Source organism: Anas platyrhynchos, chromosome 1, assembly GCF_047663525.1.
Source record: "Anas platyrhynchos isolate ZD024472 breed Pekin duck chromosome 1, IASCAAS_PekinDuck_T2T, whole genome shotgun sequence".
Classification (NCBI taxonomy): domain Eukaryota; kingdom Metazoa; phylum Chordata; class Aves; order Anseriformes; family Anatidae; genus Anas; species Anas platyrhynchos.
Window position 1 is genome coordinate 91,366,088 of NC_092587.1, and position 27,798 is coordinate 91,393,885.

General features: G+C 40.0%; 1 protein-coding gene across 1 annotated transcript in view; it reads left to right on the top strand.

The window, feature by feature from the left end:
- The window catches only part of ALCAM (activated leukocyte cell adhesion molecule), a 117,517-nt gene that overhangs the window by 25,512 nt on the left and 64,207 nt on the right, over positions 1-27,798 (top strand). The window lies entirely within an intron of this gene.

Below are 27,798 nucleotides of genomic sequence, written 5' to 3' on the forward strand. Positions count from 1 at the left end.
TGAATACCCGTCCCAGGTCATCGTTCTGTGCTGACAGCTGGGCTTTCACTCGGAGAAGAACTCTCCACAGAAAGTGGCAAAAATGGTCATGCCTGTCTCTCAAAGAAGTTATTAAAACATTTGCGTAAAAGAAAATCCCAGAGCTCCTCTTTCCCCACTGTTTTTGTTGCCTATTTTAATTTATCATATACATCAAGGACCATGAAGTCTAATTTGCATGTGCCTCTTGCCAGTTTTTTTCTGTCTACATTAAAATGTAAATACATAAGTATAGAAAATTGTCCATATTAAGAATTCAGCAACTGTCTTGTTATAATTGAATTTGTGTCTCAGACTGGGCATTTGTGCTGTGGTTAGTTTAATTTGCATTTGAATGAACAAGTGGAAACTTCGAATTGGATACTCAATTAGAAAATGTTATGCAGGTACATACTTACTGCAGTCTCCAGAGACAGAGTATTTATCTGTGTAAGCCCAAATTCTAGGCTTTTTTTTTTTTTTTCCTCAAAATCTAGATTTATATTTAAAATGTGGTGGTGTGTGTGTGTGTTTATTTTTTCTCTACTGATCTCAAATCTGGAACTTCCACACTCGGGAATTAGCACTTTGTTTCACAAGTGTTGTTATTTTCTTTGTACTGACTTGGAGAGTAACAGGTTTGGTATTTTGCTCATTAGTAGTCTTGAAAAACAGCAATATTCAGTATACGAGAAGTATGCATTAGCCAGGGATGACACACTAACAAGCCCCAATCCACAGAATAGAAATAGATTAGATTTACTCCAACTGAGCAAAAGAAATAAATGTATATATATTTTAGAACATGTATTATGCATGTGGCTTGTAAGTTAGTGTAATACCACTTTCTGGGGAAGAGACTTAAGAACTTGGCAGCACCAGCGTTATCACTAACAAATTGCAGGTGGAAGATAACAGGTGAATAAACACTTGCTGTTAAAACTGGTTTATGAAATGCTAAAAAGCACCAGCATGACACTTCCATGATGTCACTTCTTTAGATAACTTTCCTTTCAGAAACTCCCTTCAAGATAAAGAATGAAGAACGCGAAGGGAGGAAGAGAAGTCCCAGTGTAAACGTTTCTAAAGATGAAACCTCATCATCTGAATGTGATGGCACATCCCCAGTGCTGGATGCTGAAGTGGTGAGGTGGAAGATCTGTAATGTGGCCTTTAAATGATGGCCTTTAAAGCCTCTGCTTGAAGCACAAGGCTCAAGCACATTATTGTGGGACCAACAAATTCAATTTTAAGCAAGAGAACTGTAGAGAAACAGAAGAACAATGAGATACAGAAACTAACTGTTGGTAGATCTATATCGAACGTGTAAGGGGCTAGGCAGCAAGAAGTTCCTTACGGGGGAATTTGTGTAAAAATTCAGCAGACTAGAAAATGGAATTAGTCTCAGAGGAGTCTTATGGTTCCAGTTCAAGCATCTGCTGCTAATTTCAGGCCACAGGGCGCAGTGTGTTAAGGTTAAACAGGTGCTTTATGCCCACGCAGAATTTCCTTTGGGAAGATTTATGGTGGCATTAGCAAGAATGAGGTGTGCTGTCAAGACTGTCAGGGGCATCTTGTGTCACCAAGTCCAGGCCCCTGTTATCAAGACAGTCATATAAATTCCGTTTATGAGTTGATTGACTCCTTTTTAAAACCATTTGAGTTTTCTGCCATTGTCTTTGCCTTTCTGAAGGCTAAAAGCTTGGCGTCCTCAGAGCACAACGATAACAGGTTAAAGCTTTGTGCTGGTATTTGAACTTCTGCTTAAACAGGTCTGTCTCCCTGACAATGGGAGTCTTCTCATATTTCTCATGTGATGGACCCTCCCTTCCTGCAAGTAGTAGTTCTTCTTTTTACGGCTTCCAGTTAAAGCAGGGCTTCTTGAAAATATGTGACTAGAACTTGAGCTCTTTAGATAAGGTCATCGTACAGTGACGTTGTTATTTCAGGTTCCTAGTTATAATTTAGGTTCCTATTTCTGTTCCCATTGAGCTGTCAGCATATAGTGTCTGTGCTGTTATCTCTTGTGCCTGTGTTTGTCCGCTCTTACAGCGCTTCCAGGTGAGATGCCCTGGAGACCTTGTTTCTGTAGCCAGCATGCTGTTCCTCTCACTCCACTCCTGAGGAAACTCCACGTCTTCCCAAGTGGTGTGCTTGTGCTTTTTTCTGATGACAAGGTCTCTCTGCTCCGCTCAGACTGTGGGTTTTATCTGCACGCTGCAGAGTGTTGGTGACAGCTGAAATAAAAATAAAGAATAATGGTCTCAAGGCATCTCTTTCAAGAAACCCGCTGATAACATCTCATTTGTGGTTACGCTTCCTTTCCTATGTGGTTAACTTGGTATTTGTCCTCATCAAAATTTGGTTTGACAGCGAACATAGTGACGAGACTATAATAGCTGTTGACTGGGATGTGAGATGTATGGTGCCGTTGTCTTGACTAAAGCTGTGGTGACTGATACCAGATGTGGATCTGGGTTTTCTTCATGCCATAAATCTTGAGGCATTCTTAACTTTAGAAGATCAGATCATTCCCCTAGTATTAGAGACTCTCCAGCGTAGGTACAAATGTAGTTTGTTTGTTTATTTGTTTGTTTTGTGGAGGGAGAAAACGTTTTATGACAGGAGGAAAATGTCCGATCTATGAAAATGCCATGAATATAGCATGATGAGGGATGTGGGTGGGGAAACTTGGTGGGCATTTCTAAGGTGCCTGGAAATTTTGGACTTCTGTTTTAAAGAATTAGTCATATCTGTTTACGTGTGTTTTATCATACAGCACTGCAGAGCTCAACCTAGTCTAGATGTTACTGAGCCTTTATCCTTCCCTTCTGTTGGTCATCAGTAAACTTTCTCAGTTTGCATGCATGCAGGAATATACGCTTACTACAGCTGACTGAAGGGACTCTATAAACACTCAGCTAGCTTTGGATAGGAGGAAAGGATGAGTTTATTCCTTAAGCGTCTGTGATGTCTTAGGTCTTAGAATGAATCCATGACACTTCAGGATATGATTTAGCTCACTGTTCTTGATGTGATGTCCAAGAAGACTCTTTCATAGAGCAGCAGAGAAAAAAAACGACACGAATTCATATACTTCTGGAAGTAGAAGGTATGGGGAAGCTCTCTGAGACAAAGAACATAAAAGAATATTAAAGGTAAAAGTGTAATCAGTTTTTACAGCATTTCAAAAGTGAGAGGTAATTTCATTGCTCTGTCATTAAAACTAATATTCTGTATTTTAAAGTATCAGTTATATTAAGACATAAAATTAATGCATGAATGTTTTATGCAGCGTAAACTCCATGGAAAAAGTAATGTAATGAGAGAGGAGAGGCAAATCAGAAATGTATGTGAGAGGTAGAAAAATACCATACGAAAAATCTTGACTAAAGCTGTGGTGACGAAAGCTATAACCCTTAAAATTGTGTAGAATATTCTCCTATCGATGTCAGATCTGCTGATTTCAAGGTCAGACATGCAGATTTTTTGCAGGCCAGGAGAAGACACCTAAGCAGCCTGGAGGCTCTGATTTATTGTTATCTTCTGACTTGAGTGAGGGGGGAGTTGATATTTCCAGTGTCTCGGTGACACTTCTGTGAGCAGACGTGTCTTTTTTTTCTTCCTCCTCCCTCCCTCGTGTACGCATCCAGCTTTTCCCACCTACAACTTTTTCAGGGGAAAAAAAATAGTTCCCTTCTCTGAATAGCTAGACCTGGGGGAGCTGAGCAATAAAGTACCGATGCGAGACAGTGGTAGTGGTTGCTGATTCACTGCAGGGAGGCTGGGCTGAAGGATGCCTGGTTTCTCCTACTCCTTTTTTCAGAAGTGTTGGGTTGCAAGTATCTGTAATGGCTGCACCTTGCCTGTTGAGGAGGAAAGTATCTGAGAAATTGACAGCATGAAAAGATTATGGAAGGACAGTGATTTCCAGCCATCATCTTCTAAGCAGGATGACCACGAATGTTTTTCCTCTGCTATTATGTATATTCACCAATTATTTTGTACTTGGTGTTGCTGAAAATAGGCAGTCATTTCTCTGAATGCCAGCGAAGCAATGCCCTGCTATTTCTCACTTAGCTGGAAGAAAGGTTGCTCATTTTGTGCACCCACGAACCAACATGAAGAGCTGATTCCAAGCAGCCGTTGTCTACTCCCTGATAATTATGAAATTAGGGCTAATGGCTCTCTTCTTAACGTGCGTCATTTTTTACTACTAGCCTCACGTCTAGTGTAAATGCCGTGATCAAATGAAAAAGGGAGGGGAAAAAAGGCCCAATTGCTTTAAATAGTGAATATGCATAATTTTTTGAAGTGACAGGCAGCTGGACTTTGCGCTGTGACACTTTTGAGAGTTATGAGGCTCAGGTGAGCTTTAGGTTTGCCTGTCTATAGCTCACTGAAATACTTGTTGTCATATACTCTTTCTGTTGACTGTTAGCTGACCGCAGCTGTTCTAATGATAGAGTGCAAAGGAATTAATTTCTTATTCTGGATTTACAAAAATAAATTCAAAAAGAAAGTCAACACAAACAGTCATGGTGGTGTAAGGCTTATTGCTTTGGGATTTGCTATTTGACTGAAGTGCGTGGAAGATAACAAGATAAGCAGAGTATCTTGGTTTTGCGTTCATATCACCCCAGTAGAAGAAAATTGGTGGTGTGATAAAATAGAAGGCAAGCCACGATGGCTGATCCTGCTAACATCAGCCTCCTTGGTTATGAAAGCCACTTTCCTGCTTTAGCAGGCAGCAGCAGCCTATGTGTGTATTATTTCTCCTTGATATCAAAGAATGTGCTCTCTCAAAGTGCTAAACTGTTTTGTTTTGACGTGTTTTAACATGGTTTTAACGTTTTTCTGTTTTACTATGGCCTTCCCTTTATAAGTATTAAAGAAAACAATAGAAGATTTGTAGAAGCATTTTGAAAAATTGTTGCACTGATTTTCTTGGGAAGCGGTAAATATCACTCTAAATAAATAAATAAATAAATGCAGTGTTGGGGATGGTTTTATTTTCCCTACTAATTGTTTAAGAAAAAAGGAAAATGTTATTAAAAGGAGAAAATCCTCAAAGCTCTCTTTTATAGTTCTGTGTCTGAACACAACAGCATATAGCTATGTAGTATGAGCTCTCAGTTTCTGGGTCTGGCTGGTTAAAATGCAGTTTTGGCATTTTTCCCCGTGCTGAACTGAATCTTCATGACAAGACAGGAAGATAAAGGTTTACACATTAAAATCACGTCTACCTGTGAGATAATCATATGTTAATGTTTCCAGCTTCCAAAACTGTGTTCAAATAGAGCTAAAAACCTGAAAGGCTGCAACTGGACAACATCTCTTCTGTATTTAATGTGATTGCAGGAATTTTTTGGAAGTCTTATTCAAATACTGGGATTTTAAATGGTGTTTTGGTTGAGTGGGAAGAGACTGTTACAAGAAAAAATTACATGTCTTCCCTCCTTTTCCCACTCCCACCTTGCGTGGGAGGGACATGGAAGGAAAGGACAGATAAAGTGATCAAATAAAGCCCACAGAAAGCATACTTCACAGAATTGCTTTAGAAATCTGTCCGCTGAAAGGAATATATCTGCGCAAATGAAGACTTGGGTCTTCAGCTGTCTAACCCAGAAAAGGAAGAAAATCTGTTCTTTCATGAAAATGCAAAAAGTGCTAGAAATAAAGCGTTTCAAAAATGCAAGCAAAACCAAAATAAATAATTGATTTCACAAAGCAGCTGAAGACGAACAGCTGAGCGATTAGAGTAATTGCTGTTCAGAATGGAAGCTGTTGATTTAATTTTCTGAGAAAGTGGAGATGCGAGTCTGAGTCCCCCTGTCCTGTACGTGACCTGGAGGGCTTTTGAAGACAGGGCAAGGGATCTGCACATCCGTTTCACAAATATTTATAAGTACTTACTGTGCAGAAGCAGAGTCCAGATGCATCAACACCTAGGAAAGCGCCTTAACCCCTAGAAGAGGTAGGCATTTTCATATGGGAACAGCCTGTTGACAAGATGGACTGAGAAGGTCGTGGCTTCCTCTAGCTCTGGTCTTGCGGCTGGGTTTGCCACCACGGTGTGCTGGCAGCCAGTGGCAGGAACTGCACCTGGGTGTCGTACAGCTCTCGAACATCCCTGAGTCGAGGGAGGAATAGAAGTGCGTGCTTTCCACCTGTTCTGGGGTTGGTATTCCTGCTAACGTGTCCGTAAAAGCTGTGTTTTACATCTAGCAAAAGCAACAGATTCGATGGGAGGTGGGGTCTGTTGTTTCTAAAATTGGCTTCTGCCTGAAGAATTGTGGAAGCACAAAGCAGCTACTGTCAGGAGACAGCTCCTGTCTCTCAAATTTTCTGCACGTGCTAGCGAGCAGACCAGTCTTGACCCTAGACTGTGGTTTATGGTTGTGTTGTGTTCAGCAGGGTTGTGTAAATCTGAGTTGAGAAAAGAGATTTCTACTGGAAGGCAAGATCCTTGAAGGCAGAGCCCTGTAAGCCTTGAGTTTTGTTTTATTACTTCTGTTTGCATGTCTGTATGAAGAGAAAAGTCTGATGCCTTGCTCAGTTCACCCTGGACAATGCAATGTAGGACCCTTTTGCCCATAGGGGAGTCCAAGACACTTGTATGTTTCTGCTTGTAACCGTGGTCTGACTTTGGAAATGAACAGTTTATGTAGCCAGTATTAGACTAATAGATCTCTGTGGTTGTCTGATCTCTTGGTTCAGTGTCAGTGAATTGTCTGGGATGTGCTTCGGCAAAAAAAATAAAAAATAAAAAAATAAAAGCTTTTGGAAGCCTACAGCTCTATCAAAAGAAATCCCAGTTCACTTCTTGTTTGTAATCTATTCTTAGTGGCTAGGGAAAGACTAATTTTGGGGTGCAGTTACAAGCCAATGAAGGAATGGGAGGATGTTTCCTCCTGGCCATCTGAAAGTGCCAGGGGAGAAAAAAAAAACAAACACCTTTTCATAAACTTTAGACTCCGGTGGTGTTTTAATTGTCATCCATCTCTATCAGTGATGTGCAGCAGAGAAGGCAGGGGTTGGAAAATCCCCTGCAGCAAGGGAATAACTTCGTTAGAATATAGCTATTTTTTCCCCACACAGCTGAGTAACAGGAGCAAATCCAGTGTGTAAAAGCAACGTCAGGATCTGTAGCATTAGATTGTTTTTTATCTGATGTGTGATTTTTTAGTAGCCATTTCTAAAACAAAAAAGCTATTCTAAAGCACTATTCATTTCCTACAAAGGTTAAGTTTTATAGCTTTTTAAAAATGGTGTGTGCTTAGGTTACAAATGCATTTTGAATCCTTTCGTACCCTCTAAAATGTGTGGTAAAAGCTGCAGAATATGGATCTTTTCTGACTAATGAAATAATGAAATGCATTCTTTCTCGATAGCTTCTCCTTTTTCTTATTAGAAAAGTACAGTCTTTGGATAGAGCAAATGGACACTAGTATGCAAACAAACCACACGTCCCATGTGTTATAAATGAAAATAGTTGGATGCTTGGAAGTGAGGAAGTGAAGAATTGTGAGGGAGGAGAATATTGCAGAAATTTTGTGCGCTTGTAGGCTTTTGGAAGATGTGGGATCTGGTCCTTGGGCATCCAGATCTGAATGTGCAGTGATTATATCAGCCAGATTTACCTAGTGAATTACTTTACAATTAGTCAGAGATGAAAGAAAGCTGAAGAGAGCTGGTAAGCAAGGGGATGTCTGTGCATCTCAGCACTTTCTTGTTCATTTTGCTTCCAAGGATGCTTCTTGATGTGCTGCTGCAGAGGGCTTTCCTTAGGGATGGAGCTGTGACCTTGGACAAAGATGAGGAATCCTGGCTCGCGAAGCCTAAACTCCTCACATTAAGAAATAAATTTGACTATAGTTAAAGGGCCTGTTTGTGGTAACTATATGCCTGTGAAAAATCAGGCCTCTGGAGGCACGAGTTCCATGGGTTAGAACAGAGTCTCTGCTTCGTGAGGGGCGATGTTTGCAACACAAGAAATATGGGAGCAAGCTGTCAAACATTGAAGCACAGTCAAGTGCTGCTCTTATTCCCTTTAACTTCTCCGTCCCAAGCTGTTAAATTCACAAGCTGTAAATAAATCATGGACTTAAACTATCCCATCGTGTGTCAAGAACTCCCCACTGACAACAAACACAAAAGCAAAACCACCCTTAAAACTAGGGCTGGCCCTCATAAGAGGAACTGGGATTTCTATAATCTGGTTGTGAATGACTGTGAGTAACCATCTATTTGAACAGGTTGTGTACTTCTGGCAATAGGCTCATGCTTGTTGAAGGTAGGTAGCCTTGGTGAAATGCTGTGCAATTTTACTTCACTTCAGAAGAAACCTGGCAGAGAATTTTACCTAGCTAAAATGGGTTGTTTAACATAATCTTATGATTTCAGCAGAACAAAAATTCACACTTAGCGGTACGCTTTGTAATGCAAAACATCCTCCACAATGAATTATTCTGTGCTCCTTGCTGACTTTCATGTAAACTGGGATGGTGAAACTTTAAATACCTGTTTATGTTGTTGCTCTAAACGGATTCTGAGTCCCTTTCTGTGTGATGCCTGGAAAAAGAAAATGATGGCCTGGGCTGCTCTGAAGACTGGAAGGGAAGTTTCCCAGTCCAGCATCTTCAAATGCCTGGCTTTAGCCACTACAATTCTGTATGTGACAATGGTTGGGTAACTATACCCAATAGGAAAGTATGTGGTTTATTAAGATAGGTTGGTAATAAGCCTTGTATGGTTCGGATTCAAGTAGGTCTGAGAGTGCTTACTGTTTGGTAAAGCTGTGAATGTGTTCTTGTGATTCCTTTGTTAATAAGTGTACAGCAATTAGTACAGCTACAAGAAGAAGCACTCAAGCAACATAGCATTTAATGGGAATGCTTAACCATTTGGAGGTAGCCATATGTGAACTGTGTGTTAGAGCATGATGTTAACTTCGTATAATTCTCAAAAATGTGGGGGTTACACATTAAAAACGCAGAAGTATCAGAAAAGCTAAGCAAATCAAAAATTTAATCTCAGCCCCGTAAAGCATTCTGTATTTCCAAGTCATTTTAATTGCGTTGTAAGGGAAGGCTAAATAAATAAAAATGCAGTATACTAAAAAGTGAAGTACAATTATTATCAAGTCTGTAAAAATTGGAAAAAAAAAATCTCTTAAGCCTGTAAATCTTCTCCATATTAATTCATGCCAAGTCTAGAAGTTCGATAAGCCCTACTTATGGGAATACACAAAGGATGAAGTGGTCCTGCTAAGAAGGTCTCACTGTTGTGCTTACGAAGCAGTAATTTAAATTGCAAAGTAAATATGCTGGTTTAGTTTATGGTTTATTACAACAACAACAAAAAAGTGTAGTTCAATGCATCTACATTTCAGAGCTTTTTTTCCCCCTACATTAACTCCTCCCCAGCCCAAGGCTGAACCAACCAGACGGGAGCCATTTCGTGTTCACATGAAAATAGAGGGTTACTGTGATAATGTTCTCAAATTGAATAACAACTCTTTTTTCCATCTTTCTTAAAACTCAGAGACCCAGACAGATAACATGACCATCAAATGTTATCTTTTTAATGCGCAGTCTGTATGATTTTTTTTCCCCTGTGGAAACTGGATTAAAGCATTAATGTGCAGAGGTGGGGAAGAGAGGCTGCTAACGCTCTTTAATCTCCAAGACTTGAACGCTTGAGCTCTCTTATCCAGCAAATTGCCCTCCTTCCCCTTTCTGTTCTCTCCCGTCCTTAAGAGACGTGGTGTCTCCTGCCCTCTGCTTCTTCATGCTGCCCCCGCTAGGGTCGCTGCTGTCTCCTCTGCTCTCCCTGTGCTCCTCCTGGACGTGGCAGCATCTGTGCCAGCCGATGGAGAGGGCAAGGGGCAGAGCATCCAAACCACCCCACGTCCTGTGGGCAGCAGAGAGGCCATCCCATGCAGTTTTGGCTGAGTGTTTTTGGCTGAGCTGTGCCAGAGCACGTGCTAAGCTGTCAGATGGCGGGGGGAGCCTGAGGGATCTCACCCCACCCTCCCCAAATGCAGTAGGTGACTGTGTTTGGGGAGCAAGAGGAGAGCACAGCTCTGCATTAAGCTCTTCTGAAACAGACGCTTTTCATTGTCAAAAGACTTCATTAGGAGTTAATTTTACCTTTTCAGACCCAGTGTTCTTTGACTAGTTTGAGTATTGCTTTGTGACCCCGTTCCAAGGGGACTGAGGGGTTTTTGGCATATCCACAGCTTGCTCCTTCCTTCAGCCACCCTAGTGTTGCATTTATGTCTACTCCTGATGCAACCAAAATGGTGGTGGCTTTCCAGATCCACAGCAGCCTTAGGAAAGGGAGAGCAGAATACCTGGTACATGGCAGCTACCTGTGTTTTCATGGCTGGTAGGATATGGAAGAGCTTGAGTCAAGAACAAGGCTTTGCAGGATAACTTTTTTTTTTTTTTTCCTTTTGGTAGAACATAACAGCTTACTTGGTTGAAGATACCAAGATGCTCTGAGAAGAAAAGGCTGTCATTTGCCTGTGAAGGAGCTGGCAGCTGAGGCACCGCTTAGCTTTTGATGCTCATCATAACTGCTCTTCCGAATTTGGGGCTGTGTCAACAGACACCGTATTTTAAAGTTAATCAAGCACATTTGCGTGTTTTCATCAGGAATGTGTGAAACAGTTTTTGGCAAAGCTGAAGTGTCTAGCCTCGCATTCATGAGCAGTGAGCTACTAATTGGGGAAAAACTTTTCAATAATAAACAGGATAAGGTGCTGAGTTCTCGGTATGACCAGTGGCTATAAGTATATGAGCTTACCAGTGTTTGCTCGCAGTAGCGATGATGTTGTAGGACAATAGTTTTTTTCTTCTGGTTATGCAAATCTATTGGTATACAGTCCTGTTAACACTTAAAAATATATATACTTAAAAAAAAATAAATCTGAAGAAATACTTGTAAAGATGTAGACAGCAATTTTTGTTATTGACATGCCTCTTAGGCCATTAAGAGCTCTGCAAAGGTTTCCTTGATGAAGAGAAATTTTTCCTTCCCAAATACTTAGCTCAAAGTTCAAACCAAATCAAGCAGTAGGATTTTCTTTGATTTCTAGCCTCCATTACAGAAGATGCTATATTTTGTATATTTTTCTGCAGTTCTTTTTTAAGATTTCTTTGAAAAGAGCTGACACTTTCACCACGGCCTATGCTGCTGTCCAGTGTAAGCAGTTGAATAATTAGCTCCTTATCTTTCATCTCCCTAGGCTCTCCTAAAATTAAGCCTGACTTTTTACCTTCCACTAGACATACTTTTAGATACGTGCCAGTGGAATAAAGGTATCTAAAATAAATTAAGTAGTCGTGATTCATCAACATAAAAGAATTACCATGGCAAACGCCTTCTAAACTTGTTCTGGGAGTTGAGCACTGGCATTAAAAAATAAAATCGAAAAAGAAAAGTGAGCAGACAGTAACCTCACTCCAAAAAGCATGGAGATGATTGTGGGCAACAACAGGAACAACATACCTAACAAATACACAACTGCTGCATGGCTTTGACGTTGCGTTAAGCATTTTTACCCAAGAGTAATTGCCCTAATCATTTTTATATAGTTCACATAGTTACATTCTGAGGCATACATCCTATAAACCTGCAATTAGAGCACTTAGGCGCTTGCACAGGTGCAATTTAGAGATGATACAATAAGGGTAACAATGAAGCTAATTTGGTGTTCAAAGAGTTTTTTAAAGTAACTAAATTTCATAGCAAGACATGTAATTACATCTGTTATTATAGGAGGAAGGTTATGAGGATATTGCCAGGTTACAGTGCACTGAATTCAGTAATTTAAGTTTCAGGTCATTTTTAGTTAATGAAAAACACAGCTTGAGTTCACCTGTAGCTTTTCCTCAACAACTCCCTGTTATTTATGATATATGTTCTATCAAAAACCACCCACAGATACGCTCTTCTGAAATTCCTGCATGCAAATGTCAAAACTTAAATGCTTTAGCATAAACAGACTTGTGCGAAGTTCTGCCTTTCAATCCACACGAATGCCATCGTGCATGCCTCTCGAATTTAGTACGTGGGCTTTACCGTCGGAGCCAAGACACTAAGAACATATCGCATGGCTGGAGGGCAGCGAAGACCCTGCTGCTGCTTCTCAGATGAAGGCTGTGAGGGGTCTGTGTGTATTCTTAAGGCTGGGGAGATTACTTAAACTGTGCACCTTGTGTGGGTTCGTAAGTACCACTCCATTTTCTTAACACAACCCCCTAAACTGGTGATTATTTTACTGCACTTGCTCCTGGTTGTGTGTAAGAGGGATAATGATCTTTTCAGATCTTTAGTCAGGAGGCAAGGTATAGCTTCTTAGTGCTTCCTGCACAGCTTTAACTTGTGCATCATCAAACGCACACAAATCGGTCCTTGTTATGGACCTGCCCACATGGGTTTGCTGAGGAAATTTAAGGCACGTCAGTTGAATGGGTTAGGTCAAGAGTCCCAAATCATCTTGTTCTCCAGAATAGGAAAACTAGATGGAGGCTTGCAGTTATCCATATCAAAGGCATACATTTCGTTGTTTTACAGATCCTTAAAGAGTGGCTTGAAAGCATAGAGTGTCACTAGGCATTTGATATAGAAATGAGCCATTTTCTAGTGCATTTTCCAGGCATTATACTGACAGAGGAACAGCTCTGCTCTGAACTTGGCCTCCTGGCTGTACATATACACTCCTGCCCTTTTTGGGTTTCATTTGCTGAAGCTGTGGGCTCCTAGCTGGCAGTTCGCTGCTGCTGTGGGCTTAGTGTGTGTGCTCTGCGATTCTTCAGCAGCAGAAAGGCACCTTGACTGCAGATACTTTTAAAAAGTGCCTGCATTTTAAAGTTGTGCAAACAGTGTAAATTATTACCTGAAGTCCATTTCCTTTTAGTTTTTGGAAATAATCTGTGACAAATTAAGTGGAAAACTGAGTGGATGAATTGTACTGTTGAAACAGCATCCAGAAACGATGGGAGAAGGTGGAGGAGAGTGGCCTTAGCCATAGAAACCTGGAAGATAAGTAACGATGCTCTTTTTTTTCCCTCTTAGCATGTTTTAAAGAATTGAAATATAAATTGCTGTATGATTACAGGAAGCAGCAAGTAGTTTTGATTTCTACACAATGAGCTTACCTTTCTGTGTCAAAGCAAACCAGTTTAACCTTGCAGTACAATAGTAGCCACTGCACAAACTGTGTTATAGACTAAAGGTATAAGTACCTCTAGTAAATCAATTGGAGAGAGAAAGTAAGAAAACAAGCATTAAACTCTGCATTTGGACTTGAAGCAAACATAGTGTTTTGTTGTTGTTGCTTTAAATGCCAGAGGATTGATTTATTTCTGTTGTAGCAGCATCTTTTACAAGTAACTGTTGCCTGCTTTTTGGATGACTTAATACACTGGTTTTAACGCGCATTAACAGTTGTTGAAGATAGGTTGCACATATGTGAGTGTGTGCAGACCAGGTGCTCCAGATTCAAGCCTTTCTAAAATTGCCTGAGAGCGCACACACTGATCATGCCTGGAGATTCGGGTTGCTGAAGACAGTTCTGTTCACATGGGTCAAACTGTGGGTTTGGGAGCCTGTGGTTGGAGAAACATTGGTACATGAGCATGAGCTCCATCTTTACGATATTGAGAAATAATGAGTTAGGCTAGATGTTCTTTTGATGTTCCCAGTGCTATTTTCTGCTGTATGGATGTTATTTTCTAAAGGCAACAAGCTATTGCACGTTGAAAGGTTCTTATGAAAATTAACCTTCCTAAAAACAGTTCTCCAGTGTTATATAATTAACCACTTTTGGAAACAAGGAAAGACAGATTTTTGAATGTATAATATATACTGTCACAGAATCCATAATTCAAGAGATAAAGGATGGGGTTGTTGATCTTGATTGATTGTAATTGCAACAACATTAAAAAAAAATCTAAGTGTAATTTTAAAATGAAAGAAAAAAAATAAAAGACCATGGCACGGATACAAAATTTGTGACTTACATCAACGTAAATTGACCAAATCTTAATATATATCTATATATGTATTTACAGTATGCAATGGTGACATCGATCAGCCTTTGACCTTTTGTCTGTTACTTAATCTACCCTTCCTGAGGCTGCTGTAATTTCAGCCCCTGCCCCAAGCAGCTTCAAACAGCAGGTGTTTCGGGCTGTGGGAAGATGAGCGTGCTGGAGCTGCCAGCTCTCCTGCGTACCAGCAGCACAGAAAAAAAAGGGGTTTGTAGCTCTCTGTGGGGTCTCATTGCCAGCTGTGGAAGATGTGTAATTAGAGGACGTGGGGTTGAACCTCTTCTCTCCTCATCTTGTGGTAGGAAGTCCTGTAAAACTAGCATGATATAAATAGGAAACGGGTCTGTTTAGATACAGCAGGGAAGTTTGAACTGTTTTGCTCATAGCTGAGAGGTTTAATCGTGGTTATATTGCATATACAATGGCTTATAACAAAAGAGAAGCACAGGAAGAGTAAATATTTGGACTGTTGTAACAACTGTGTTTTGAGCAGACTGACAAAGGATTCTGCCCATTAAAATGACTAATAAATCTTTCTGAGGCACAGTGAAAATTCTGGGGAAATTACCTGGGGATGGGTGAATGCAGCTGGACTTTCTCATTAATTATTGCCTTTTATGAGGCACGTATTTTTTAATCTAATGTTCTTAGGTACGTGGTTTAACTTTTAAGTTGCCATGTGTGGACTCAAGAGTTGGACTCAATGATCCTTGTGGGTCCCTTTCAGCTCAGGATATTCTATATATCTGATACGTATTTAATTTATCTTCAGAGAGGTAGATGGTGGACCCAAAAGGGACAGAATCTTCCTATTGACCTCCCTCTATGAACCAGTGAGGGTTGGCAGATCTAGGAGGAGATTGATGACATTTTTGGAGGAGGCAAGCTTCTGTTTCCAGTGACTTAGGGAAAGTAAGAATTGTCCTGGAGTTTCTTTCTTTCAGAGCTGTCCTTGAAGCATTTTCTTCAAAAGGTCTGTCTGAATCATGATAGGAGTAAATGAACTTGCTTCAGCGCATACGAGGAAAATATTTACTTCGTGGTGCATGTGGATTACACAGGTTAGAAAAAACAGTGGTGTGAAGGCAAATTTAAGTATTCATGTCTTGGTATTGTCAAGTGAAGAACTGAGTTATGTGGTGATTCAGAGGAAGCCATGAAAATAACCTGAACAGATGGAGAAGCGTTGCAGTTTTGGGCCTGTGACTGAAACTTAGATATTGAGACAAAGATCCCTAAAAGGAGAGAGATTCGCTGTTAGACAGAAGAGCTTGAGTATCAGAGAAAAGCTATCGATCGTCCCTAGGTCTGAATCTTGTCCTCTTAATAATAATGTAGTGTTTAGACTCGATTGCTTGCTTTCTCTTAATGAGGGCTAGCAGCTGTTTGCAGTGCTGAATTAAGCCCTTGGAGACATGAATTAGCAAGCAGTAGTACTAAAAAATACATGATAAATAAATGTATGGCCGCTCATTCAGCATACATGCTTGCATGATGGCCATGCATGGAGTAGGATTAATAGTAATGTATTTCACTTCACAGAACAGCCGTAACAACCAGCTGGGAAATTCAGTAGGTGATCCTGAGCTGCCCTTCTCCTTTTGCTTATTCAGGTTGAAGTATGGCATGTGGCAAGCAAGTAGTTAAAAATAAAACTATAAATAATTGTGTTAATCATGGTATAATTTATCTTTGTATTTGTTTATTGCCTTGGGTACTTGATTAGACAGCTCTAACATACAATTAATCAGTAACCTTCAGTGTTAACTTCTCAGCACTATTTAATTAATCGGTTGTGTTGCAGAGGCTCTGTTGGCTAGGAAAGCCAGGAACTGTGCCATGTAAACACTTTTGTTAATGTCAAGTGAAGGTTGAGATACGTATTATTTTTTTTTCTTCATTAGCTTAATTGAACTAATCAGCCTTTCAGGGTCTAGATGCAAGTTCTAGAGGCAGTTCTAAGAAGTAGACAAAAACCATGGAAACAATGTGTCATAAATGCTTGGAGGGTTTTGTGCCTTAACTATTACCATAAGTCTTTTCAAGTGTACTGATCATCACATGCTTATTAAGTAGTAGTACAAAGTAAAGAGCAAATGGAAATCTATTAAGTTATAATGGTTCTGTATTTCATTAATATTGACAGCGTGAGGATTGACTTCACCTCTCCTAGGCACGGAAAAGCCATCTGCACATAGATCTATGGAGCGTGGAGGGTTTTCCATCTTCACACTGCGGGTAACTACCATAAATGCAGGTACTGATGCATTTTGAGCATCAGACCTTTGTATATGTCTAGTGCGGAAGAGGTTTTAAAGTTCCTCCAAGTGTATCCAGGAGAGAGAATGAAGGTGTAGTCTCTGGTAACGGGGTTTTACAAAGAAGCCATCTGCCAGAGCTACCCGTTGCGCACCTGCACTGTTATTCAGACCCTCAAAGCACCATGAATGTAACAAATACTGGTTTCAAAAGGAACAAGTCTTGGTTACTTCATAAGTTATGTGAACTCAGAAGGTACATTTTGCACTTCAATCTCGATACTTTGAATTGAATTAGATTTATGAAGGTTGTATGAATGAATCATGAGTGGAGGTGCTGCACGTGCTTGCATGTTAGTGAAAGCACCAAAAAAGAGACCAGAACAGGGACTGTAAGGACAGCCTGTTGAGTTAATGATAGATGTGGTTCAAGGATACGGCCTCCAGCATGCCTTTCTAGTAATAAAATTGAGGAATGTGCTTTATATTGAGACCAGAAGGCTTGCACTCTGAGACCTCAACATAGATGACCACTCAGTACACAGCATCTTCTGCTGGCAACAAGATAATGGCAATAGGGTTGCAGCATAACACCTATGTGACTTTTTCTTTCTTTTTAGCTTATGAGGGGAAAAAATATACATTTCAAACAATCAAGGAGAAACTGTGAGTAACAGTCTGTCCTAAGGTTTATGGAGTATGGGGTAAGCAACATTTTGAAGCAAAGGACAGTGTTGTGACTGTTGTCTCCTGACAGAGAAGATTTGTCTCAAAACCAGTTCACTGCTGCAATGAACCACCCCTGAGACATAAGAAGGATGTGTTATTCAGCATTCTGTATTATTTATGTTGCACACAAGAGGTCCTGGCCATCTGAGTATATGTGTCTTGGTACTTTCAAGTCTGTGACTGCAGGAGTATGAGTGAATGAAATCTATGAGAGGTTGAAGTGGGTAAAATCAATTTCCACACGAGTTCTCTCACAAAAAAAACTTTCAATGCTGTTTGTAAAAGACAGTCTTTCCCAGACTTTATAGCTGAGAACAAGCAACTGTGCATCTTGGTCATGTTGGTTATGCTATATTAGTTAACGTATTTCCAAAACATGTTCAGTGGTAAGGAAGAAGAAATGATGAAGTTGATTTCCCTGTGGCTTTCTGATGTCTCACATCTGCCTCCTGCTTCCTTAATCTGCTGGAACTCTGAAATCTTCTCCGTGATAACCATGGCCCACTTCCAGTGAGAATCAGACATAGCTTCATTTCTGCAAAGGGCAACAAATTACAACAATTGCAGGCCTAACACAGTCCTCTTCCTTGTAAAGTGTGGAAATTGTAAGCACTTGATACATCGCTACTAGTCTCAAGGAGACTCACTAGTAGACTTTGTGGTGTTTTCAGGCCAACATAATTAGTGCTCAGTTGATGGGCAGACAGGTATGTAGCTAACTATGATGACATTAGCTTTATTTCCGTAGGACACCAAGCTCTATATAAGACAGCATTAATTCTGGTTGAGCAAAACCCGTTGTGGTTTTCATGCGATGGGACTATAGACGAGAGTCCTTCATAGAAGGAGAATAAGGAATAAGTGGTAGTACTGACAAAAATCCCAGGCTCTGAGCTGAAGCAGTGAAAAGGTAAGGTATGAGAGAAAACCTGTGAGAGCACTGCGTTGATTTTTCAAGATAGAGGGGCTGTCTGTCTTCTGGACAGTCATCTACAGCAGATAGAGCTGATGAGGTTAAATGGAGGCCTCATCCAAAGAAACATCAAGGATGGAAGCACTGAAAAAGACCGGTGTTACTCCTTGTACCTGACAGCTGCGTTGGGCTGGTGCAGAAAGGGTGCTCTGTCATACACACAAACAATTATATCGGGGAGAATAAAAATAAGAAAGGCTTCTGCTAATGCTATACTAGACTAGCTTATAGAAAGATTCAACTGTGAAGGAACTATTCTCCTTTACACTTTCTCATTCAAAACTGTGCTGTTTAATAAAAAGAAGAATCGAGCACTTCTTGTGTTTGTTCTGTTGAGTTTAATGTAACTACAAAGCTACCATATATTCAAAAGTGGAATTCCCTCTGCCAATATTTAACTTGGGTGAATATTTTTCTAACACTCACTGCCATACTGCAAAGTAGACATTTTTATTCATTTCACGCATCTGGTTGCTTCAGATAAACTAAGTAAAAAGAGGTGAAATACTGATTACAGTATTTTTCAGTTCAGTCTTCATTTCCCTGGGCTTTGCAGTAGGCTGCAATACCAAAATATTTCTTAGCCTGGAAGTTCGTATTACATTATTCTTATAATACTTGGACTAATTTCAAGACACTGAAAGGGTAATTACTGCCATAAGTCTGGATGCAGTGACCACTGCCATCCACTGAAGCTTCGTACCTGAATTTTTATGTTCCCAAGTATATGACTGCGCAAAATAGCTAAAACAAATCATTCAAATGGTGAGAGACTTTAAAGTCTAGAGGCAGCTTAAATGCATTTTTCACAGATCAATCATTTACACAGATTTAATACCTTAGAAATATATAATTGATACTGAAGTAGACTTAGAATTATTGAATTATTTCATTTTTTTTCCCCCTGGGGGCAGACAACAACACAGGGATAGTCACTGCTGATGTTCACATAATGTTGCTGTAACAAAGGGCTGTTCTCATCCTTCTGACATGTTCCTATACTCTTCTGTCTTGTATGAGTGGTATCTTCTGCCGCTGCTTGAGCAGTAGAAGGGTAAACAAGCCAAGTTTGGACCTGTTCCTGCACAGAGCAGGTGCTTTAGTGGCTGTGGACACATAAGGAGGAGGCCCTCAGAGCCTTCTTTCCCTTAGTTTTCATCAGGATCTCTAAGGTCAAGCTGACCACAGACCAGCTGTGCGCCATCAGGGTCAACAATATCCTGGCCTGTATTAGCAGGAGAACAGCACCAGGTCAAGAAATGTGGTTGTCCCCTGTACTTGGTACTCTCTACACCATATGTGAAGTACTGCATCCATTTTTTGGGGGCCTGCTGTCACAAGAAAGATCAATTATCTGGAGTGATTCCTGTGGGGAACCTGCTTCATGGGGGGAGGCTGAGGGTGTGGGGCTTGTTTGGCCTGGAGGTGATTTTGGACACAGCTGGCAGCAGCCTCCATCACATGAGGAGGTTACCGAAAGAATATCTAGGCCCAGTGCTAAGGTTCCTGGGGTGAGAATGAAAGATATTGGTTGTAAATTGAAAAGGGGCAGCAAAGTAAGCAAATACTTTTACTGGGATGGAAAAGAAGTAGTGGAACAGGCTGCCTAGAGAGATTGTGCAGGCTCCGTCCCTGGAGGATTTCAGGATCTGCCTGAATGAGCATTGACCAGCCTAGTCTGATCTCGTGGCTGACCCTGCTTTGAGCAGGGAGCTGGGCTGGAGACCTCCCGACATGCTGAGTGACCGGAATTACCCTGTGAAATAGGTTCATCTCTGCAACATTGTCCTTTCTCTGCTCGCCTTCGTTAGGAGTCTTGTTGCTGAATATATGTGAAAATTACATCAGATGTGTTGTAAGAGAAGGAAAGAATCTTTTGAAACACTGGTTTGGGGATTTAGTAGAATAGGAAATTGTGTTTGAAAACTAGGTAATGATAGTGCAATGTGATATGCTTGGAGCTGCTAGTCTGAATTGCGACTTTTTGTCTCTAATGGCAGCCTTTTAGCAACATACAATGCCAGTACAATTCAGTTATTTCCTTACATGTTTGGGAAGTGTATTGTGTTCCCCTCTGACTTTTCTCTCCTCCCATGCTTTACTACAAAGGCATGTGTCACAGCATAGGTTTTGTGTTGACACAAAATATCAGGAATCTAATACCATGTACTCGATAGACTGTATGTCATAGAATTAGGTATCAGACATACTGGTGCCAAACTAACTAACAAAAATCATTTATCAGATCATTTCAGGGGGTTACCTGCATTCGCTTTATCACTCAGCATCCCCTTGAAGAGTGATGTAATGTGCTCTGCCTGCCTTCTTGTCAGCAGTGAATATACAATACTGTGCCTGGCTTTTGAAATCAAACCTCCAAGGGTATGCTGTATGTAGAGAGCCGTAACGTGACTCTTGAATTTTCAATATAGATAAGTCCACTTTCATAAAAAGGTCATTCAGTGTGAATGGCAAATGTTCAGCATCAGCCCCCCTCCCTGCTTTCCCTCCCATTCATCAGGAACCATTTCTCAGCCATGAGATTTTCAGACCTGACTTCATCAGGTCACTTGATTTGTTTAAAGCAGAGAACCCAGAGATGCTGTATATACTGACGTACTACACAAGACAGTTGTGTTTTGTCAGCTGATTGCATTAAATTCTTGATCTTTTTTTCAGTGTAGCTGCATTTTACATGTGAATTTACATATTTGCATACTCTGTTTTACATAATCATGTTTTTGCTCCTACCCAGCCATGACTTCTTTATACCTCTCTCAAAAAACACTGCATGTAAATATAAATAGAAGGAAAACTGTATGTGCCTTTAGATGTATTTAGTCTAAAGAGGTTGTTAAAAGCCCTTGCTTTCACTGACAAATTGATCATCTAAGTTGTTTTGTTGAAATAAACCCATGAGGTTTATTTAGGTAGGTCTTATGTTTTGTTCTTCTAAGAAAAAAAAAAAAAAAATGTTCCATGGTGTCTCTTTTTCTTCATTTGTGACCTGAGACTTCTGTTCTTGGACTTCTTTTCTTTGGGCAAAAAATCGTTTAGAGGATACAGCTTGAAAGTCTCTGTGCTGGAAAGCTTGACAGGTCTTACTTGTGAATCTGTAATTTTTCAGTTGTTCGATTCCCACTTCTGCAACTTTCGTTACTTTAGAGCCTTTCTGAGAAGTTGTTGGCAATTGCTGTAGATCGCTACAGATTATACAGTTCTCTAAATGTGCAAGTAATTTTCACCTTGTTGTTCAGGGGTATTGCTTTGAACAAGCTGTGTATTTCAGTTGCAGCATTTGACTTTCATATGGGTTCAGACAAGGTACCAAGAGTTGTATTTCGTTGATAAACATCTGCCAAAGCTGAACTGCAGCTTTTGAATAACTGGAACCAGATTTTCTCAGTGCAGATTTGTGGCTGTATAGATGCGTTTCCCAGTTAAGGGCTCAGCAGTATAAGTTGGAAAACTGATTTGGAACTGTAAATTTATTGCCACATGGACACGTGTAGTCCAGAGAGCCTTATACCAGGCTGGCCTTCAGAATCTGTAATTTATCATAAATATGTAGGCCTGCATGCTCAAGTTCTTGAGCGTTAAACTAGGGATTATGTGTTCTAGATGGGTTAACTAAATATTCTGGGTTGTCTTGTTGTGTCTGCTCTTTGAAATGAAATTTCACACACTGGGCTAACTTATTGTGCCTTTTTACAAAGCAACAAGTGTCTTGTCCCATTTAAAACAGAGTGAAGGACCTGATAACCGATGGAAGTAATGCAGCGAGGCCAGGTCCTTCACCTGATGGATTTCAGTCTGCTAAGTAACATCTTCACCAGTTTTTAGGAACATAAACAGAGTCACCGCTTCTTCAAGCACACAGAGTCACCACTGCTATTCCTTTTTGAGCTCCTTTGGGAATGGGAAGGGCCAGGGCCAGGTGGGCTGCCAAGAGATGCTGCCTCACTGTGCTACATTAGCCTGGCACTTCCAGAGGTCCTTCAGCCTCATCTCCTTTTCCTGCCCGCAGGTCCCACCGCTGTCAAGCTGGTACCTGAGATATTTGCAGAAGTGTTTCTCTCTCTGTCAGGCTAGTGACCCCTACAGAAACACTGAGCTGTGGTTTGATACGACGCTTACCATTCTGTGTTTGGTTGCACGTCCATTTCTCTGGTGGATAGAAAACCCAGACTCTCTAAGCTCAAACCTCTGTTAAACAGTTGACGTTTCTATTTTGTTCCACTTCTGTACCTGAAAAATAGAAAAGGCAGCTAGCATATGCAGATGTAGCTAGTTTACATGGACATAGCAAAAATGCCTGTAAAACAGTTCGTTCAAAACAAGGCAAACCTTTGTTATTTAAAAATAAAATGGTATGAAGTATAAATCAAATACGTTGGGGTCCCTACATGTGCAAATTTTTATATTGCCTTCAGCATTTTTCCAGTATACTAGTACACTTCTTGCAATTAATTTCAATAGGAAAACAGATGAAAAAGCAATTTTTTCCCCTTTGTCAGCTAATTTGTTTTCTACAGCATTGGTGGAAACAGTGTAACATGTGTCATGTTGTCTGCTGGACTTGCAAAGCAGGGTGTAATTAATTAAGGCGAATCTTTCCAGAGCTACTTTCTGGATCAGGTGAAACCCCTGTCCTTGTCCTCTGCTTTGAATATATGTGTGTGTGTTTTTCTTGGGTAGAACCAAGACATCAAAAGGAAACCTGCTGGCTTTCATTTTGTTCAGAACATCTCGTTTGTTGCTGGGGAAGGGCAAAGGGCAGGAGGAAGAGGGAACAAGGCCAGATGAAGTTTTGAGTTTGGTTTTGCTTGCCTTTCCCACTCCTGTTCTGAAAACTTTAAGGTGAGGGAATGTAGCCTGGGCTCATCTGCAGACAAGAGAGGAGGCAGCAGGTAGATCGATGTGATGTAAAGCATGTTGGAAAGCAAGACTGGGAGCAGAGTCTCCTTCCAGCCAGCTGTAGTTCCTTACGCTTCAGTGACCAGATCAGCTAATGCTTTTCCTCCGTCTCCTCTTTGACAGGTTTGGGAGGGTGCACGCATCTGCATTGGTTATGGCTTTGAAGTTCACCAGCATGTGTCCCTTTGGGATTTTGGAGAGCTGGTCACCCAGGTTGTGCCACTGCATGAGAAAATTAATTCATACCAGGTCCTATTAGCGAGCTGATAAATGTACAGTGGTTTTCTTAATTTGCTCTCCTCTCAGTGAGCAACCAGTGCTCTAAAATAACAGAAATTGCCCCGAAACAGTTTTTTGGTTGGTTGGTTGGTTTTGTTCTTGTTGTTTTGTTTGTTTGTTTGTTTGTTTGTTTGTATTGGTACATCAAGGTAGACTTCTGTCAGCCTGGAATCTTCTCGGTAAGAGGAAGACAAGTGCGTCCCAGGTCCCCAAGGAGTACAGTCTCTTCTCTCGTCTGACTTTCTTAAGCACTCCAGTACTGCAGTGGAAGGGCAGGAGAGTGGCAGAATTGGCCTCCAGTCTGTTTGCTCTCATTTCATGTTCAATAGCACGTATCTTACTTTTGAAATGAAATGTTTGATTTTTATGATCGTTAAGAATTGACTACAGAACAGTTTTCTAGTCAGTAAAAAATGAAAGGCTATGCAAACCTACCGTATCCCAGTCTGATGGCCTTGGTGATTAGCTTTGGTTGTACACTTGAGATTTGTCCAACACACAGAAGAGAGATCCAACTCCTCTCTGTGCATCAAATCCTTCTGGGAGAAACTGCTTTTAAGCTGTACATGAGCCACTGAAGTTAAATCCTGAATGTGGCTGTGGAAGACAGCCAGGGTAAAGTCACAGCCCTAAAGCTGTACAGTCTGCTGTCGTGTTTCTTACAGAGACAGCTTTCATGCTGCAGAAGGGATGTAAAGTACAACATTCATAACAAGAATTTGTTTGCTCTTGGCTTGTATGCGGTTCCCACGAAGTGACTACAAAGGCATAGGGCAGTAGGAAGTAAAACTGTGGAGACAGTACATACCCAGTGAATTTGATACAATATGCTAATATAATTGCACCAACGCAGCTTTTGCCCAACCTTGATTCTTAGATGGAGGAGGTATAGCTTATGCTTGAATAGTCTTACCCAATTGCTACTTCTTTCTTTGTAAGAGGCAAATGTAGACGTATGTTAGGGCACATAAAATGCATTTTCATCCCATTGGTATTATTCTCTGCCATCAGGTTAAACACAGTTGATAACACGTGGTGCCATATAAGCTATCCATGTTTTTATGGGGGGGAAATATAAATAATTTCTTTTGACTACTTCTGTGATCTCTCCAAAGAAACAGAATGGCAGCATTTACCCTTCCCTGTGACGGGTCACATACTAGTTATTAAAAGTCACCAGGCTGTTTGTAGCAGTGACAGTAGTCAGTCAGTGTGGATGTGAGAAGATGAAATTCCTGTCAGTGACTCCCAAATCTATTGGTACCAGCGAATTTCCCTGGTCAGTAGAGTGGATAGATATCAATCCAAAGAGACAGGTATCTATTCTAATAATCCTGATATTCTGAGGAGGCAAAAATCTGGAGTGGTATTTTTGTTTTCAAAAGGGCAGAGAATGCTGATGCAAGTAACACCAATTCCCTAGCAAAAGAAATGTGTCCAGATGTCACGTTAACACATTCTGCAAGACAGGGTTTGTTACAATCAGACATCAGCGTGTGAGGGATGATAATGCATTTAAACATCGACACCAGAAGTTTCTTGGCTGTGTCTCAAAGCAAGTTCCCTCGGCTCTTCACCAGTTTGGGAGATAGGGTTTGGACATAATCAGCTATTCAGCAAAGGGTGAACTTCATTTGAAGAAATGTGAGGAAATTTGAGAAATCATCTGGATCAGAAAAAGGAGAGCAGATCAGGAAGAAATTGCCAAGAGTCAACACTTCTGTAAAAGATGAGGTGGAGTAATTTACAGTGCTACAGGGCGAGTGAGGAAGGATGACTGTGTTCCTTAGGGTGGTAGATAGAAACGGATAAATGTTAAACTATTCTGTTGAAATTGCTAATCTTGCCAAAATGTTCCTAGATACTCCTTGTCTCAAAACAAGAGAGAGAATTTTGAGATTATTTTCTCTGAAACAGAAGCTGTCTCTGTCCTTCCTCTGAACCAGAGAGAAAAAGATAACATCTTTTTTCCTGTTAGAGAGCAGTGAAGATGAGAAAGGACTTGCTTAGTTACTCCTATCTTCCTGGCTGGAACAGACTTTCCCTTCAAAATCCAGCTGTTTGCAAATTCTTAATTGTTGCTGTCTTAAAACCATGAACAGTTTTTTGTTGGTAGTGGTGTTTTTATTTCCCCCCCACCCCATTTACTTTACAAAGTTTATGTAATGTTAGGGTAAAATCTGCAGTGCCGCAGAGCTTCACTAGGAAATTTCCTTGGTATTTTCTAAGATCACAGTTATGTTATTAATTTTAGTTATTATTAACTGAAGTTACGAAACTAGTTTCAACAAATAACATAAACCATTGTACCTTTTTGTATCTTAGTTGCTTATGGTAATAACAATACTTGTTTCAAAAACTATATATTTTTAAACTAAGGTATCTGGAGAATCTTTATACATAGATTGATATATATGGATGTTTCAATGGCATAAGTTTCATGAATTAGTGTCCTTGTTATATCTTCCAAATGCTTTGATATGTTTTAACACCACAGCCTGCATAAAATGCCCGTGTGGTTTTCTCTTCTGTATTAAATGTCTGTAAAATATCTGCTGGTCTTTGAAGAAAAGAAATCCATCACTTACGTTATCAGTGAAAAGTAATACTCTCAACACTGATCTATTAAATGATTTTGCAAATGTGTACTTTTTTCTAGTTGTGTAACTTTAAAGATATTAGTAACACTTCCAGCAAGTTCATGTCAGCATTTTTACTAGAAACCTTTACTTTTTATCTGCAAAAATTGGAAAATACTGTAGCTGTGTATTCAGCATTTCTGCTTGTGAGCAAGTGGTTCTACAAAATCCAGCACAAGTATTTGTATGAGCAGGACAGAAATGAAGATGCTTTTTTATGGGCAAGTGAACCAACATTTGGTAAACTTGTGAATGGTCCTTCAGGCTTTGTAATATTGTAATATTACAAAATATCATAATATTTTGTCTGTGTAACAGGGTAAAGTTCATGTATGTTTGTGGACCTCCCGGAATACCCCAAATCTCTTCATCACCTGGGTAAGGGTGCTTGCTGCATGAGTAGACCTGAAGTGGTGGCAAGTGTTGATCTGCTGGGTAGTTCTTCTCTGTAAGGAAGACTTTTGTTAACTTTGTGTATGTTTTCCTCAAATACTGTGAGTGTGGGAAATTTCTCTGACTGCATAGGGCCACCTACATCTGAACCAGTTGTCTAGACAGTGTTTGCACACAGTAATGAGAAATAGGCCATGATTCACTATCCAGAAGACTCTTCATTATTAGCTCCCAAGATGTGAAAAATATTAACCCTGATAAATATTTGCTTTTTAAAGAGATAAAATTGAGGGTGTAGCTTAAAGCAGTTCTGGAGGGGCCAAAATGGCCGTTTTACAGTGTGGATAAAGAAGGCAAGAGTGGTAGTGTGTTCAGCTGCATCTTTGTGGTAAATTTTCTTTATGCTTCAGATAGTGGTAGAAAAAAGTTACTCATACAGCCAAAAAAGGATATTCATGAAGTGGAAATAATTTGTATTAAAAAAAAAAAAAAAAAAAAAAAAAAAAAGGAGGATTCTGACACTGCTAAAAAAAAAAGACAAAAACATTCACAAAACCGAACTTTAAACCATATTTTATACTAAATATAGTGATCTTGATATTTTTTCTAAAAAAATTAATCAAATAACACTTCATGATACAGAATTTTATAACGTCTTACAGTACCCAAAAGTCTCTTTACAGATTAGGAAGCTTAATAACCTCAAAGTATTGAGTGACTTAATAGAATTATAAGAAATTATGGTTCTCAATTTTTTTCACTGTTCTTAGAATTTTCTTTATAGTATGAAATGATTTTTCATGTGACCTGTTAATTTTCCTAATGTTGAATATTGAGTCACATTCACTACACTTAAAAAAATGTTGCCGTCTAACCTATTCTTACTCAGCTGCTTCCACTTCTACATCTTTCTTATTGATATTTTTCTTACCACTGGTAATTTTTTATCTGCTTCTTTCAGTGGTGTTTATGAGAAGAACCCTGATTAACAAGAAAAGTGAATTTCAGATTGCCTCCGGACTGGTTTAACTTACATAGTAAATCAGTAATTTTCTTTTCATAATTATTTTGGAGATATGTTTCATTTGATTTACTGCAGATTGGGTTACAAGGAACGTTACTCAATAGATGCTGTGGCCAGTGGTAAGTTATCATACCTATCAAGTGAGACATTCTTTCATAGACGTGATGGTATAGGTTGTGTCCTGTCTGCTTATGTGCTAGATACTGATTTCTTTCATGATAAAGCATTAAGTTCTTGAATTCCACTTTTGACTACAGTTCTATTCCTTTTTGTCCCCAGCGTGAGTTTCAGAATAGTTAATCACAGCCTCAACAGATGGCTGTTGCTCACAGTTTTTAGAGACTGGCAGTCTAGGCATCTCTTCTACTACTGGTGCAATTCTTCTAGCAAGTGGATGGTGATCCTGGATTCCCATTAAACATCTCCGATAAAAAAAAAAAAAATCAGGAAAAAAACCCTGTAGAGGTGACTACTTAAAGTGCAAATAGCAGCTATTTTAGCAATC